This window comes from Gopherus flavomarginatus, chromosome 4, assembly GCF_025201925.1.
Source record: "Gopherus flavomarginatus isolate rGopFla2 chromosome 4, rGopFla2.mat.asm, whole genome shotgun sequence".
Classification (NCBI taxonomy): domain Eukaryota; kingdom Metazoa; phylum Chordata; order Testudines; family Testudinidae; genus Gopherus; species Gopherus flavomarginatus.
This window is the reverse complement of record NC_066620.1, coordinates 217,937,883-217,952,139: the sequence shown is the minus strand read 5'-3', so window position 1 is coordinate 217,952,139 and position 14,257 is coordinate 217,937,883.

Below are 14,257 nucleotides of genomic sequence, written 5' to 3'. Positions count from 1 at the left end.
ATTAGTTAGATGTTTGTGCTGCTGTGAATTTAACAAGCTTTCCCCTGCCTGGGGAGTGTGCACTGTTAAAGGATGTCCCAGAACAATCTCTTGAGCCTTTTCTACTAATAAAGCAGCCGCTGCCACATTTCTAAGGCAGCCGGGGTGTCCCTTAGCCACTGGATCCTGAAAGGTATGCCACTGGTCTCGGAGCATTTCCAAATGACTGTGTTAGTACTCCCGAGGCTACCCCCTTCACTTCATGTACATACAAATCAAAAGGCTTACTGTAGTTGGGTAGCCCTAACGCAGGAGCTCGAATAAGGGATTCTTTTTATGCTTTAAAGGCTCTTATTTGCTCAGAATTTGGATGCAGGGGCTCTTCAGACTCTTCCTTAGTTAGTTCATGTAACGGCTTCAGCCAGTCTCCAGCTGAAATAATCCAAGGGAGACAAAATCCAATCATACCAGTAAAACTCCGCATGCCTCGCTTAGTGGTAGGAAATGGAATATTAACAATAGCTTCAATTCGTTTGGAGTCCAGGCTACGTATTCCAGGACCCGAGGTACTTAACCTCCTGTCAGGCCCACTGCAACTTTGTGGGGCTGACCTTATGTCCTTTCACTGCCAACTGACTGAGTAAATAGACAGAGTCAATTTCATTATCCTCTTGAGTTCTTGAAGCCACCAAAATATCATCAACATAAGTCACCACGGTAGAAGCAGCTGGCAGCTGGACATCTTTTAAATCCTCTGCTAAAACCCTGGCAAACACACCCGGGGCTTCCACATAACCTTGAGGCATTCTGGTCCAAGTGAGTTGTCCCGGGGGTCCAGACCTTTCATCCTCTTTTCCTGCTGTGCCAGGGAACCCCCAAGTAAAGGCAAAAAGGTACTGTTTTTCTGGGACCACCAGTACAGAGAAAAAGGCGTTTGTCAAGTCTATACATGTAAATCATTCCGCTTCAGGCAGCACCATTGCCAAAATAGTACTTGGGTCTGGCACCACAGGGTGTTCTGGAATCACATACTGATTAATAAGTCTCAAGTCCTGCACCATTCGATACGCAGGTTTTCCATCAGGGCCAGGCTGTGGCTTCCTGACAGCCAGAATGGGGGTGTTACATGGGGAGACACACGGCACTAAGATTCCTTTGTTCTTGAAATTCTGCACAAGGGGCTCAAGTCCATGTATAGCCTCGATTTTAAGGGGATATTGCCTCTGAGCTGGGGGAGGCATGTTAGCCTTTGTCACTGGGTTTAGAGGTGAGGCAGACTTCACCAACCCCACATCATGCTTCCCTCCCCACACTATAGGGTTACCTTCATTCTGGACTCGGAGGGGAAGCATTTCACAATTGCTGTCAGTTAACTGCATTAGCAGGTAAGCTTTCTCCACCGGGAATCGAGGGAAATGCTTTCAGGAGTACAAAAGATTTGAGCATGCAGTTTACACAACAAATCCCTTCCCAGCAGATTCACTGGACCATTCATTATCAGAAAGGAATGCTGAACTGAAATAGGACCTAGGGTAGCCATACAATCATTTGTCATGAAATGTCGTTCAGGCTTCCCAGTAACTCCTATTACGCATTTTTCAGTTCTGCTCTTTGGTGCCACTCCCTCAGGTATAGCCGAATGAGTGGCTCCTGTATCCACTAGTAATTCAAAAGTCTTTTATCCTAACTTCAGGGGAACCACTGGAAATCGTGCATCACACTTAAACTGTACCATTCTGGCTTCATAGACCTCAGGATCCCAGGGGAGCGGTGCCTCCCTTCATTCATGATCCACAGAGAACTGACCAACTACCTCAGGTTTGCAGTCAGCTTTTAATCTGAGGGGGCACTCTCTCTGCCAGTGTCCTTCCTCACCACAATAGTGGCATCCATTGTGACTAGGACTCACACTTCCACCTCGTCGGCGTCCCCTACCGAATCCACCCCCTCGTCCTCCCCTGAAACCGCGATTCCAGCCTCGGCCCCTTCCTCTACCTCCCGACATAGCCACTGCCAACAGTGATACTTGATCCTTCAGACCCTTTTGTTTTTCCTTCCTTCTTTCCTTTTCTTTTAATTCTTCTCTCCCATTATAAACACGAGTCGCAATGCTAACCACTTCGGATAGACTTTTCCCTTGCATCCCATCCGGATGGTCCCTAAACCTTTTTGCAATATTCTCTGCACACTGTGCCATATATACCAACATAATCATTTCTTGTCCAGAAATCGATTTTACATCCAAATAACTGTGTTTTCTAACCTCCTTTGTCAACCGAGTACAAAAATTGGAAGGATGCTCGTTAGGGAATTGAACACATGCAGTAACTTTACTCTAATTTGGGGTAGCCTCTCCCGCTGCCTTTAGCCCATGCAAAACAGCCTGTCAATATTGGCTCAACCCTTTCTTGCCCCTATCTGCATTCGGATCCCAGTTTGGCTCGGTAATGGGCATCACTCCCCAATTTTGAGTCACATAATATGCAGCAGCCTTCTCCTTAACCTTTTGACACTCATCTTCAGTTAGGAGGGTATCTAACAACTGATTCACATCTGCCCATGTTGGTAAATGAATAGAGAAAATGGTCCGAAACATTCTTCCCACCTCCTCAGCATTATCCCGAAGACGTGGAATAGAGTGCTGCCAATTCAGTAACTCTGCCGTTGTAAATGGCATGTATATGAGCACCATTTGAGCTGGCCCACTAGTCTGAGGCACAGGATAAGCTCGCAAAGGGGCTTGGAATATTTTTGTACCCGAAGGGGAACCAAAAGGTAACACAACAGTCCCAGAGGATTCTCCTACGGATCCAGAAGGACCCTTTCCTCGGACATCCCCCCTCACTCCTATCTTGTCACCTGGTGCCACATCCCTGGAGCTTCGCCACAAGGGGATTCTCATTGGGATGTACCATCTTCTTCTGACTGAGTTTCAGGGGCATAGGGTGGAGGAGTTTTAACAGATTCTTCTAAACAAACTGCTTCAAAAGCTGTACATCCCTCTTTTGGCTTATAGTTATACCATACAAATAAATAGTCCATTTGTCCCGGTCTAAGATCAAACAGAATATCCCACAGGGAATTCATCCTGTCTGCGGAAAAGGTTCCACAGCTTGGCCAATCTTTAGTCGGGGACAAATGAGCGGTGAAAGAAGGCCATGGAATTTGACACAAATTTCTCATTTTAGATTTAACCAGACCGGCGGTCCCAGAAATTTCCTTCTAATCTCTAAGTATCAGAGACAACGGGGTGTCCCCCGGGCACTTACTGCCAACTTGTCCCATTTGGTAAAGGGACTCTAACCCCACTTCCCTGCGTCGAGCGCTCACTTACCTCTCCAGGGACTTGAACACCTGGACTGGGACTCAAACCCAGGCAACCCGAACCCTACTGAACGGGTAGGTGGACATTGCTGGATTTCCACCGGCAGAAACTGGTTCACGGAACACACCTTATCGCCGACGCAGAGATCAGATCACCAGGCAAGGCTCCTCTAAACCGGAGGATGCGCGCAGCGTTGCCTCAGGGTCCGATCCCCCGCCGGAGAGTCAGATGAGTCCCGGCGGAATCGCCAAAGATGTCAGGGACTTGAACCCAGACGGCAAGGTTCGTTGTCTGACCGCGAGAGAGAGAGACAGGCAACACCAGCAAGGTCCGATCAAAAGCTCTTTATTGAAGGGTGCACGCAACAATAGAGAGCAGCTCGTCTCCAGAGGGAACCAGCTTCTTCCTTTCATCTTAGTGTAAGCCTATATAAACAGTTCCGTGGTGTCATAGATTATTCACTTGAGCAACCCACCCCCTTCTTCTAACGACTAGAAACTAGACACCTTTAGTACACATGCATGCCTATTCCCCTGTGTTTTACAGCATTAGGTGATTAAGAATATCTTAACAAGCACAAAAAGTTAGGAATGTAGGGGAGTCAAAACAGAAAGAGAACAGGACCAGGGAGTGAAAGCAGGGAGGCTGAGAGGCTGGTTTCTTATCAGCTCTTCAAAAGAACTGCTCCTAACACAGCACCGCTGGTACTATGCCAGGAATGCAGCCCCTCCCTTATCTCACTTTTTCCCAGCTCTTTGTGAGACATGCTGCTTCTCAGTATTTTCCACTCAAGGATTTCCCAGAAACCTCTGTTAGCCTGACTTTGGTCAGGTTGACATACCTGGTTTTGTCTGCTGTATCTTTATTCAGGCCTAACAATCTTTTTTTGTCTTTACTAAACAGATTGAGCTCTTCAAGTCTCTCACTGTAAAACATTTTTTCCAGCTATTAAATTATTTTTGTGGCTGTTTTCTCTGCATCTGCTCCAATTTTTCAACATCTTTTTAAAATACAAACATGCTAGAGACAGAGGATGGGGACCAAGGCGGCCATTCTCTTCCTTTTAGTCTTGTGCTTCCCTTCCCTCATTTATGATAAGGTGCATTTCCCTATTAGTAAGGCTACAATTTAGTCATGGATATTTTTAGTAAAAGTCATGGACAGGTCATGGGAAATAAACAAAAATTCACACCCTGTGACCTGTCCATGACCTTCACTATAAATACCCCTGACTAAATCTTAGCTTGGGGCCTCTGGGGCACTTCTGCTCTGGGGGGTCCCTAGGGCCAGCCCCACCTGCTGCTGCTCCGGCCATCTGCAGGGCCAGTGGCACCAGCCGCTGCTTGGACAGTCCCCAGGACAAGCAGCCAAAGGCCATTGAGCAGCAGCTGGTGCACCACCCCCAGAGTCGCTGCTCCATCCGCCCCGGGGTTGCTGCTCAGGTGGTCCCCAGGGCCAGCCGCACTGGCCACTGCAGAAGTCACAGAGGTCATGGTAAGTCCCAGAATCCATGACCTCAACAACCTCCATGACAGACACGCAGCCTTATCTATCAGCAATACCTCATTATTCTTTCCTCAGAGCCACCTAAAACACCTAATTAGTGAGGCCCCCATGAAAGGGCAGGGATGGGGGAATGCAGAAAGCCACAAGGCCTCTGGACACAAACTGAGAGATGAAACAGCAGGAGTGTGCTAGAGCGGATCTAGGTTCCTCACACTGTATGCTCAGATTTGCCCAAGTGATGGTCACTGGTTCCAGCTTTTTCCTTCGAGAGATCAGGATGCTCTTAGTATGAATCACCTGATTCAGAATTAAATCGCCTCTGTTTGTGGAACACAAACTCCCTGGTGCAGGCAAGATGTTTTATTGGGGCAGTTTTAGAATCCTGTTCCCTGCAGTTGCCCCCCAGGAATTAAGGTAGGAATTAGGCACGACCAGCAGGAGGTCGAAATCATGAAGCTGGTGGTGTTTTATCATATGCACAGACCCAAACAGTCAGCACTGTGCACAGGGAGGAAGAGGAGAAGGAAACATGCACCAGGTTTCCAGTTAGCAGATTTTAGGGCCAGCATTTCAAAGAGAACTCCTCCACCTCCCGTTCCTCAGCTTCCACCCAGTATGCTGTGCACAATCCCTAGTGAATCAGATAATAGAATTTAGCCACCTGGCTTCCTGATTTGTGGTTGAAAATGACATTTTTGCCTGGGGAAAGAAACCCAAACAAGTGACTGCTCAAGATTTCAGTCGCATGTTTTTATTATTTCTACTCATCATTTCTAGACTGCTCAGAAACAAGTGGGCATGTGAGAGAGACAAGTATCGACCCTTCCCTGGAGAACATATAGAAGACATAGAACGTGCCACAGGGAAGGAAGATCCTACACAAGCAAGGGGTGGGAAAATTAGAGGAGGGCCATTGTGAGGGTGAGGAGATCACATGGTTAGTTACATAGTGGGCCTGGACCCGGCTTGGCGGGATGGTCATCCTTATAGTTTTATGTTCTCATTTGCTGCTTCCTAATCTCCTGCCTTTGCTTCTTGTAGCTTTCATGGTATACACAAGTTTTGAAGAGGGATTTGAATGTGGTGTGAGTTGCTGCATGTGTTAATTTCACTCAATCTCCGTATTCCATATTGAAACGTAATATTTGAGCATTTGCATTGTAAGCCTTTGTAACTGTAAACATCACCAGACAGGAGAGACATTAGCATTTCACACTAATTAGTCTCCAACAGAAGGTGTTACATCCTGCCTGACAAGAAAGGCCCATGGACACCAGTGGGACGACAGTGGAACATTAACGAGGATAAAAGACTTTCTTGTTTACTCTCCTGCACACACACCCCATGAAGATGAGAATTCCAAATAAATTCCTCTCATCAGCTGAGTTTGCAACTCAAAGCATAAGGATGGAGGGGAATAAAAAGCCCTGACAAGGAGGAACTGTATCTTCATGCTGTCTGAACTCTGGGGGACAAGGATTACTAGGCATAAGAAAAGATCCCCCATGCTTACCCTGGGTTAGCCCTAAAGGATATATAGTGGTTGCTTATTATAGAAGCTTCTATTATTTTTTGAAAATCAAGATTGGAATTAATATTTGTGTATGTATGTTTGACTACTGTAACCTTGTAAATAACTTTCTTGTTTCCCTTTCCTGTTAATAAACCTGTATAGTTTATTATAGGATTGGCTACAAGCAGTGCTTTGCTCTGGGCTATAAAATGCAATTGACTTGAGGTAAGTGACTGGTTCTTTGGGACAGGGAGTATGCAGTATGTAACCCACCATTTAAACCAGCCTCTGTACCAGATGACTGGAGGATAGCTAATGTGACTCCAATTTTAAAAAAAGGCTCCAAGCGTGATCCTGGCAATTATAGGCCAGTCAACCTAACTTCAATACCAGGCAAACTGGTTGAAACTATTGTAAAGAACAGAATTATCAACGTGATTTGTTGGGAAAGAGTCAACATGATTTTTGTAAAGGGAAATCATGTGTCACCAATCTACTAGAATTCTTTGAGGGGAGGTCACAAGGATGTGGACAAGTGTGATCCAGTGGATATAGTGTACTTAGATTTTCAAAAAGAACAGGAGTACTTGTCAAGTATCAGAGGTGTAGCCGTGTTACTCTGGATCTGGAAAAGCAGCAAAGAGTCCTGTGGCACCTTATAGACTAACAGACGTATTGGAGCACGAGCTTTTGTGGGTGAATATCCACCTTGTCGGATGCATGCAGTGGAAAATACAGTAGGAAGATCTATATATACAGAGAACATGAAACAATGGGTTTTACCATACACACTCTAATAAGAGTGATCAGTTCAGGTGAGCAATTACCAGCAGGAGAGAAAAAACTGTTTGTAGTGGTAATGACAATGGTCCATTTGCAGCAGTTAACAAGAAGGTGTGAGGAACAGTGTGCGGGGGAATAAACATGGGGAAATAATTTTACTTTTCAGAAAGCCTTTGACAAGGTCCCTCACCAAATGCTCTTAAGCAAAGTGAGCTGTCCTGGGATAAGAGGGAAGGTCCTCGCATGGATCAGTAACTGGTTAAAAGATAAGAAACAAAGGGTAGGGATAAATGGTCAGTCTGAGAAAGGGGACACATAAATAGTGGTGTCCCTCAGGGGTCTGTACTGGGACCTGTACTATTCAACATATTCATAAATTATCTGTAAAAGGGGGTAAACAGTGAGGTGGCAAAAGAGGAAACAAAATTATTCAAGATAATTAAGTCCAAAGCAGACTGCGAAGAATTACACAGGGATCTTGCAAAACTGGGTAACTGGGCGACAAAATGGCAGATGAAATTCAATGCTGATAAATGCAAAGTAATGCACATTGGAAAATATAATCCCAAAATGATGGGGGTCTAAATTAGTGGTTACCACTCAAGAAAGAGATCTTCGAGTCATTGTGGATAGTTCTCTGTAAACATCCACTCAACGCGCAGCAGCAGTCAAAAAAGGTAACAGAATTTTGGCCATCATTAAGAAAGGGATAGATAATAAAACAGAAAATATCATCTTGCCTCTATATAAATCCATGGTACACTCACACCTTGAACACTGTGTGCAGATGTGGTCGACCCATCTCAAAAAAGATCTATTGTAATTAGGAAAGATATAGAAAAGGGCAACAAAAATGATTAGGGGTATGGAACAGCTTCCATCTGAGGAGAGATTAATAAGACTGGGACTTTTCAGCTTGGAAAAGAGCTGACTAAGGGGGGAGATGATAGAAGTCTATAAAATCATGACTGGTGTGGAGAAATTGAACAAGGAAGTGTTATTTACTCCTTCTTATAACACAAGAATTAGGGGTCACCAAATGAAATTAATAGGCAGTAGGTTTAAAACAAACAAAAGGAAGTATTTCTACACACAATGCATGGTTAACTTGTGGAACTCTTTGCCAGAGGATGCTGTGAAGGCCAAGACTATAACTGGGTTCAAACAAGAATTAGATAAGTTCATAAAAAATGGCTATTGGGCAGGGATGGTGCCCTAGATTCTGTTTGCCAGGAGCTGGGAATGGGTGACGGGGATGGATCGTTTGATGATGACCTGTTCTGTTCATTCCCTCTGAAGCACCTGGCATTGGCCACTGTTGGAAGACATGATACTGGGCTAGATGGACCTTTAGTCTGACCCAGTATGGCCATTCCTATGTCCTTATGTAGTAACCTGAACACTGCTGTGATCTTTGATGTAATGGACCATCTATCACAAAGGTAAACTTACCTGGGTGCCAGACAGATTGGGGAACCCAAGGGGAGTATCTGTAGCTCCAAGTCTAGGCTATTATAATGCTTCAAGAATTTCAGGGCCTTCTGGGGGGGGCAAGTGGGGCCCCTGTCATAAACAGATAGTTAAGGGTTAATTTTTCTTTTATCTGTAAAGGGTTAACAAGCTCAGTGAACCTGGCTGACACCTGACCAAAGGACCAATCGGGGGACAAGATACCTTCAAATCTTGGTGGAGGGAAGTCTTTGTCTGTGCTGTTTGTTTTGTTCGTTGTTCGCTCTTGGGGCTAAGAGGGACCAGACGTGCACCCAGATCTTTCTCCAATCTTTCTAAAACAGTCTCTCTTGTTCAAAATAGTAAGTTCTAGCTAGAAAAGGCGGATTAGTCTTATGTTTGTTTTCTTAACTTGCAAATGTGTATTTTGCTGGAAGGATAGTTTACCTCTGTTTGCTGTAACTTGTATCTTAGGCGGGGGGAAGGGAGTCCCTCTAGTCTATATAAGCTGAAGACCCTGTAAACATTTTCCATCCTAATTTTACAAAGATAATTTTTACTTTTTCTTTCTTTAATTAAAAGCTTTCTTTTTTTAAGAACCTGATTGATTTTTTTCTTTGTTTAAGACCCAAGGGGATTGGGTCTGAACTCACCAGGGAGTGGTGGGGGGAAAGGAGGGGAGGGGAAAGGTTAATTCCTCTCTGTTTTAAGATCCAAGGAGTTTGGTTCACAGTAGTCTCTCAGGGTAACCCAGGGAGGGGAAAGTCTGGGAGGGGGAAAGAGGGGGAATGGTTTATTTCTCCTTGTTTTAAGACCCAAGGGTCTTGGGTTCCCCAGGGAAGGTTTTGGGGGACAGGGAGTGCACCAGACACTGGAATTTCTGGTTGGTGGCAGCGCTATCAGATCTAAGCTATGAATTAAGCTTAGAAGGGTACATGCAGGTCCCCACATTTGTACTCTAAAGTTCAAAATGGGAAAAATACCTTAACAGCCCCCATGAGAATATAGTATTGCAACTTTTTTTATGGAAGGGGCCTCCAAAATTGCTTTGCCCCAGGCCCCTTGAATCCTCTGGGCAGCCCTGAAGAATTTACTCTTGATAATAAGCTGGGGAAATCTCAGGATAGAACTCACAGCCAATTTAGGGTTTAAAAGTCTGCCCTGAGTTTAGTACTCATGCTCTTGAGCCACTATGTTACAGCTTAACAACCATAAACCAGAATCCTCCCAGCACCGTCCAAATAGTACATTCATCCCAACAGTGCAAGATGACTAGAGCTCCAGCATCTCTCACCATGCTCCAGCTCAGCTCCCAGGTACGGCTCTGTGTCTCTCGCCACTCCTCATCCAGTGCCTCCAGCTGGGGTCTTTCCATTCTGTTTCCTTCCCAGGGAGGGGGATCCAGCTGTTCCCTGGCAACATCAGTGGCCTCACCCCTCCATAAATCCTCAGCTATCAGCCCTCTCTGGCCCTCTGGCTTCAGCTCTCCAGCTCAGAGAGTCAGCAGGCGCCTCCTTCTGCTGTCTGAGCATCCAGCCCTCTCTGCCTATGTCTCTGTGGCCTAGGGAGGGTTGTAGGTGGCCTCCTGACTGCCTTCTGCTTTCACCAACCTGATCTAGCTCTACCGGGGAACTCACTGCCCCCTCGCTGCAGCTCTTAGCCCAGCTCTGCTCTTCCTTGGAGCTCGCTTGTCTCTGAGGTCTCTGGATTTTTCCTATTCTTAACTCTGGTTTCTGAAACTTTCTCTCAGGACTCTGAACTCCCCCCTCATGAGCCTGAGCTCTCATTTATAACTCCCAGCCACACGCTTCCCTCCTCATTACACCAAAGGAGGATGGATCTGGACTGGAACAGGCAAGTCATAGAATATCAATGTTGGAAGAGACCTCAAGAGGTCATCTAGTCCAACTCACTGCTCAAAGCAGGACCAATCCCCAGACAGATTTTTACCCCAGTTCCCTAAATGGCCCCCTCAAGGACTGAACCCACAATCCTGGGTTTAGCAGGCCATCTGGGACAAAAATCAGTATTTGGTCCTGCTAGTGAAGGCAGGGGGCTGGACTTGATGACTTTTCAAGGTCTCTTCCAGTTCTAGGAGATAGGTATATCTCCAATTATGATTATATTATTCCTCCTGCACCTGCGAAAATTAAACTGGCCTCCAGCTCCCCTCACCCATAGAAAACAGCTCTTCTCTTCTCAGACTCACAGATTCTTCTATGTCCAGAAGGGACCATCCTGATCACCTAGCCCAGTGGTCTCCAAAGTGGGGTGCGTGGCAGGAGGAGCGCTTTTCTTTTCGGGTGGGAGTCTGAGTTGTTTTTTTTTTGCTTCGGCGCAGCAAGGGGTGCGTGCTCAAAAATTTTTTACCGATGGGGTGCGCGATCAAAAAAGTTTGGAGACCACTGATCTAGCCTGACCTCCTGCTTTACACAGCCCAAAGGATTTCACCAGCAATTCCTGCAACTTCTTGGTGAGCTAAAAACCATTGCAGCACCAGGGGTATCCAAAGGAGAGGCAAGACCACATTGTCAAAGAATCCAGCAAACTTTAATGCAGTCCATGACCTCACCCCACAGCACGGACTCCCCTGGAGCTGGTAACAGGCTGACCCATTCCCCAACGTGCAGATGTAGCTCTCCAGCATGCTACTGTTCATGCAGATCCCCTGGAACATTTCAGCCAGAAATTTCTCCTCTGTTCTCTATGCAGTTCTCCAGGAACACCATCACCAGGACCCCAGCAATTGCTGTTACTCCCTGACTGGGGAAGGCAAATGCCTCTGGCCATTTGGAGAAGTATTCAAATCAATTTCCCCTCTCAGTCTCTGGCAGGGTTCCTAGCACATCAATGGCTGCTGGCTGCAATGGTGCCCCATACTGTTCTGGTGCATCAGTGCACTGGGCCTACCAGAGGGTCCCTTCCACCCCCCACTCATCACACCTCCCACACCAACTCTTCGCGCCTCTAACTCCTGAGCCAGTAGAATATTTGCTGAACTTGACTTGTGGTCTCCGTGATCCTAAAGTGATGCAAAGTGATCTCCTGTAGGCAAATCATGCGCCATTTTTAACACAGCCAACTGTCAGGTTTGGGAAAATCAGCTGCCACTCCATTTGATCCTCCCCGCAGGTCTGCCACTTCATGTGTCATGCACCTTCCTACCACTCCAGGGGGTTCCACTGGGCCCACAAATCCTTAACCAGCTGCTGTGGGAAGCTGTCTCCTCACAAGAGCTCGCCTCTGTCCTGCCTGAAAAAGGAGTACTCTGTCTTCATCCTCAGACTCCATCAGCTGAATTGTCCATGGGTAACAGGGTGCACTCGCCCCACACTGGAGCAGGTACACTCACCCCATCACATCATGCCTCGGGTAGCTCCTCAGCTTCTCCCCAGCCCCATGAGGACAACATATCCCTGGACCTCCTCTTCTGCTCCTGGTGGAGGCAACGCTGACAACTGCTTTCCAAGCAGGGGAGTCGAGACAGGGCATCTACATTCCAGTGCTGGACCCCTGACAGAGGCACCTTGAAATGGTATTGCTGCAATTTCTCCAGCCAATATGGTGACTACCTTTCAGGTTGCTGGAAGCTCAACAGCCACTGCAGGGCAGCATGGTCAGTCCATATAGTGAACTGCTGCTCATACTAGGTATGGGTGAAATCTCTTGGTAGCTCTGACTACTGCCAGGTGCTCCCTATGGGTCACACAGTAGTTCCATTCCATTCTGGTTTCTTGAAGGTTTGTTACAATAGTCTGCAGCCTGCTCTTCTCCCCTCCACATGCAGGAAAGCCCAGCTCCTATTCTAACCTTGCTAGCATCAGCACCAGTACAAGTGGACATCCTGGCAGGGGCATGCCAACCCTGGTGCAGTGATCACAGCCTTCTTCAGCTCTTCCTTGGAATGTCTGGCTGCACTTGGCTGTTCATGTACACGAAGATCCTTGTCTGATAGTCTGTGCAGTGAGGCACGCACACACACACACACACGCACGCACGCACGCACGCATGCACACACACACACACACACACACACACCAACCAGCCCCGTACAAACCTCCCGTGGGAAGAGGAAAACCCCTTTAACTCCAGTCACTGGGGGACATTCTGAGGTTCAGGCCACTCTGCCACTGCGGCCACTTTTTCTGGGTCAATGGAAATCCCTTCCCCACCAGCGTGTCCCAGGAACACTTTTCCTGTGGAAGCCATTGCACGTTGCAAGGTGGAGCTTTAGGTTTGCTCTTCAAAACTGTTCCAGCACATTCCTTAACCTTATCAGCCTGAGCTCAGAGGCATATGGACCAGGATGTCATCCAAGAGCATTTGACACCCAACAGATGGCAGACTCCCCAAGACATGCTCCGTTAATCACTCAAACGCAGCTGGGCATTACACAATCCAGGCAGCATTACAGCAACAAACCCCATCCCGTGGGTCTTTGCAGGGGCAGAATTTTCTTCCTCAATTTGCCCTGAGCTGCCCTAGAGGCCAGTGAAGAGAACCACTGGGGTCCCACTAGTGCTTGCAACACACCATCAGTGTGGAGGCCTGGGTACAAGTCCTTGCGGGTCACGTAATTAAATGTCAGAAATCGACACAGAACCCTGTGGGACTGGCCATGCCCACCGGCACCCTGGGGGAAGCCCACAGACTTCTGGATTGCTCAATAACTCCTGCAGCTGCCTCTGTGTGGACAAGAGGCATATGACATAAGGTGGCTTAATCATCTGAGCCTGATGTACATTGATCTCCGTGACCATCCTGGATCAATCCAAGGTGCCCAGTCCCTGGGAGAATACACTCATATAATCTCACACCAACTGCCATGAAACTGCCCTTTGACATGCCAGCTGGGATCCTGCATGCTGACACATCTCCAATGCACCTGTCAGAACCACAGAGGCCCCTCCTGGATGGGAAGCAACTTCTTTCCCACACTGTCCCCTAAATAGATTAAACCCCCCAGGCCCTCATTTCCCACAATTAGAGTCTCTCAGCAAGTCTAGTTGATTGTTAGAGTCCTAGAGAAAGTCCAAACCCTGCATCAGGTCATCTTGGATTGCAGCCACCTATATCTCCAACTCTGCAGTTCTAGTTTTCAATGAGGTCTGACCAAGTACTGGCCAAATCATTTGGAGGCATCAGTTGCGCACTGGCTGGGCCCAGTCTCTACATCCCATACACCCCATTTGTCCAGAGCTTCCAGCCATACAACAGTGACAGGTGACCCTTAGTAAACATTGTCAATACAATATCCCACAGAGCATCCTTCAACCAGCAGGTACAGACTGGATGTAGGAATCACTGGGTGAAATTCTCTGACCTGTGCTTTGCTGTGCTAGATGCTCATAATATTCCTTTCCAGCCTCAGAATCTATGAACACAGGCTGTAACTATACCTTGGGGAACCACAGTTCTTTCATTGAGGCTTTCTCCCACTTAGCGGATGCTCTCTTCATTTTCTAGGCCTCCAGGCTGGGTCACCAGTGACACATCTACACAGACCATGGGAGCAAGGTGCCAGCCCAGGGACACAGACGTGCACTAGCTAGCATACCAGAAATAGTCACGTGGACTTGACAGCTCCAGCAATGAGTAGCCACCTGAGCTCAGACCCAGGGGGGACAGGTGGGTTTGAGAGCTCGAGCCGCACCATCAGAGGCTCATTCACCTGCACATCTACCAATGTGATCTATGCCATC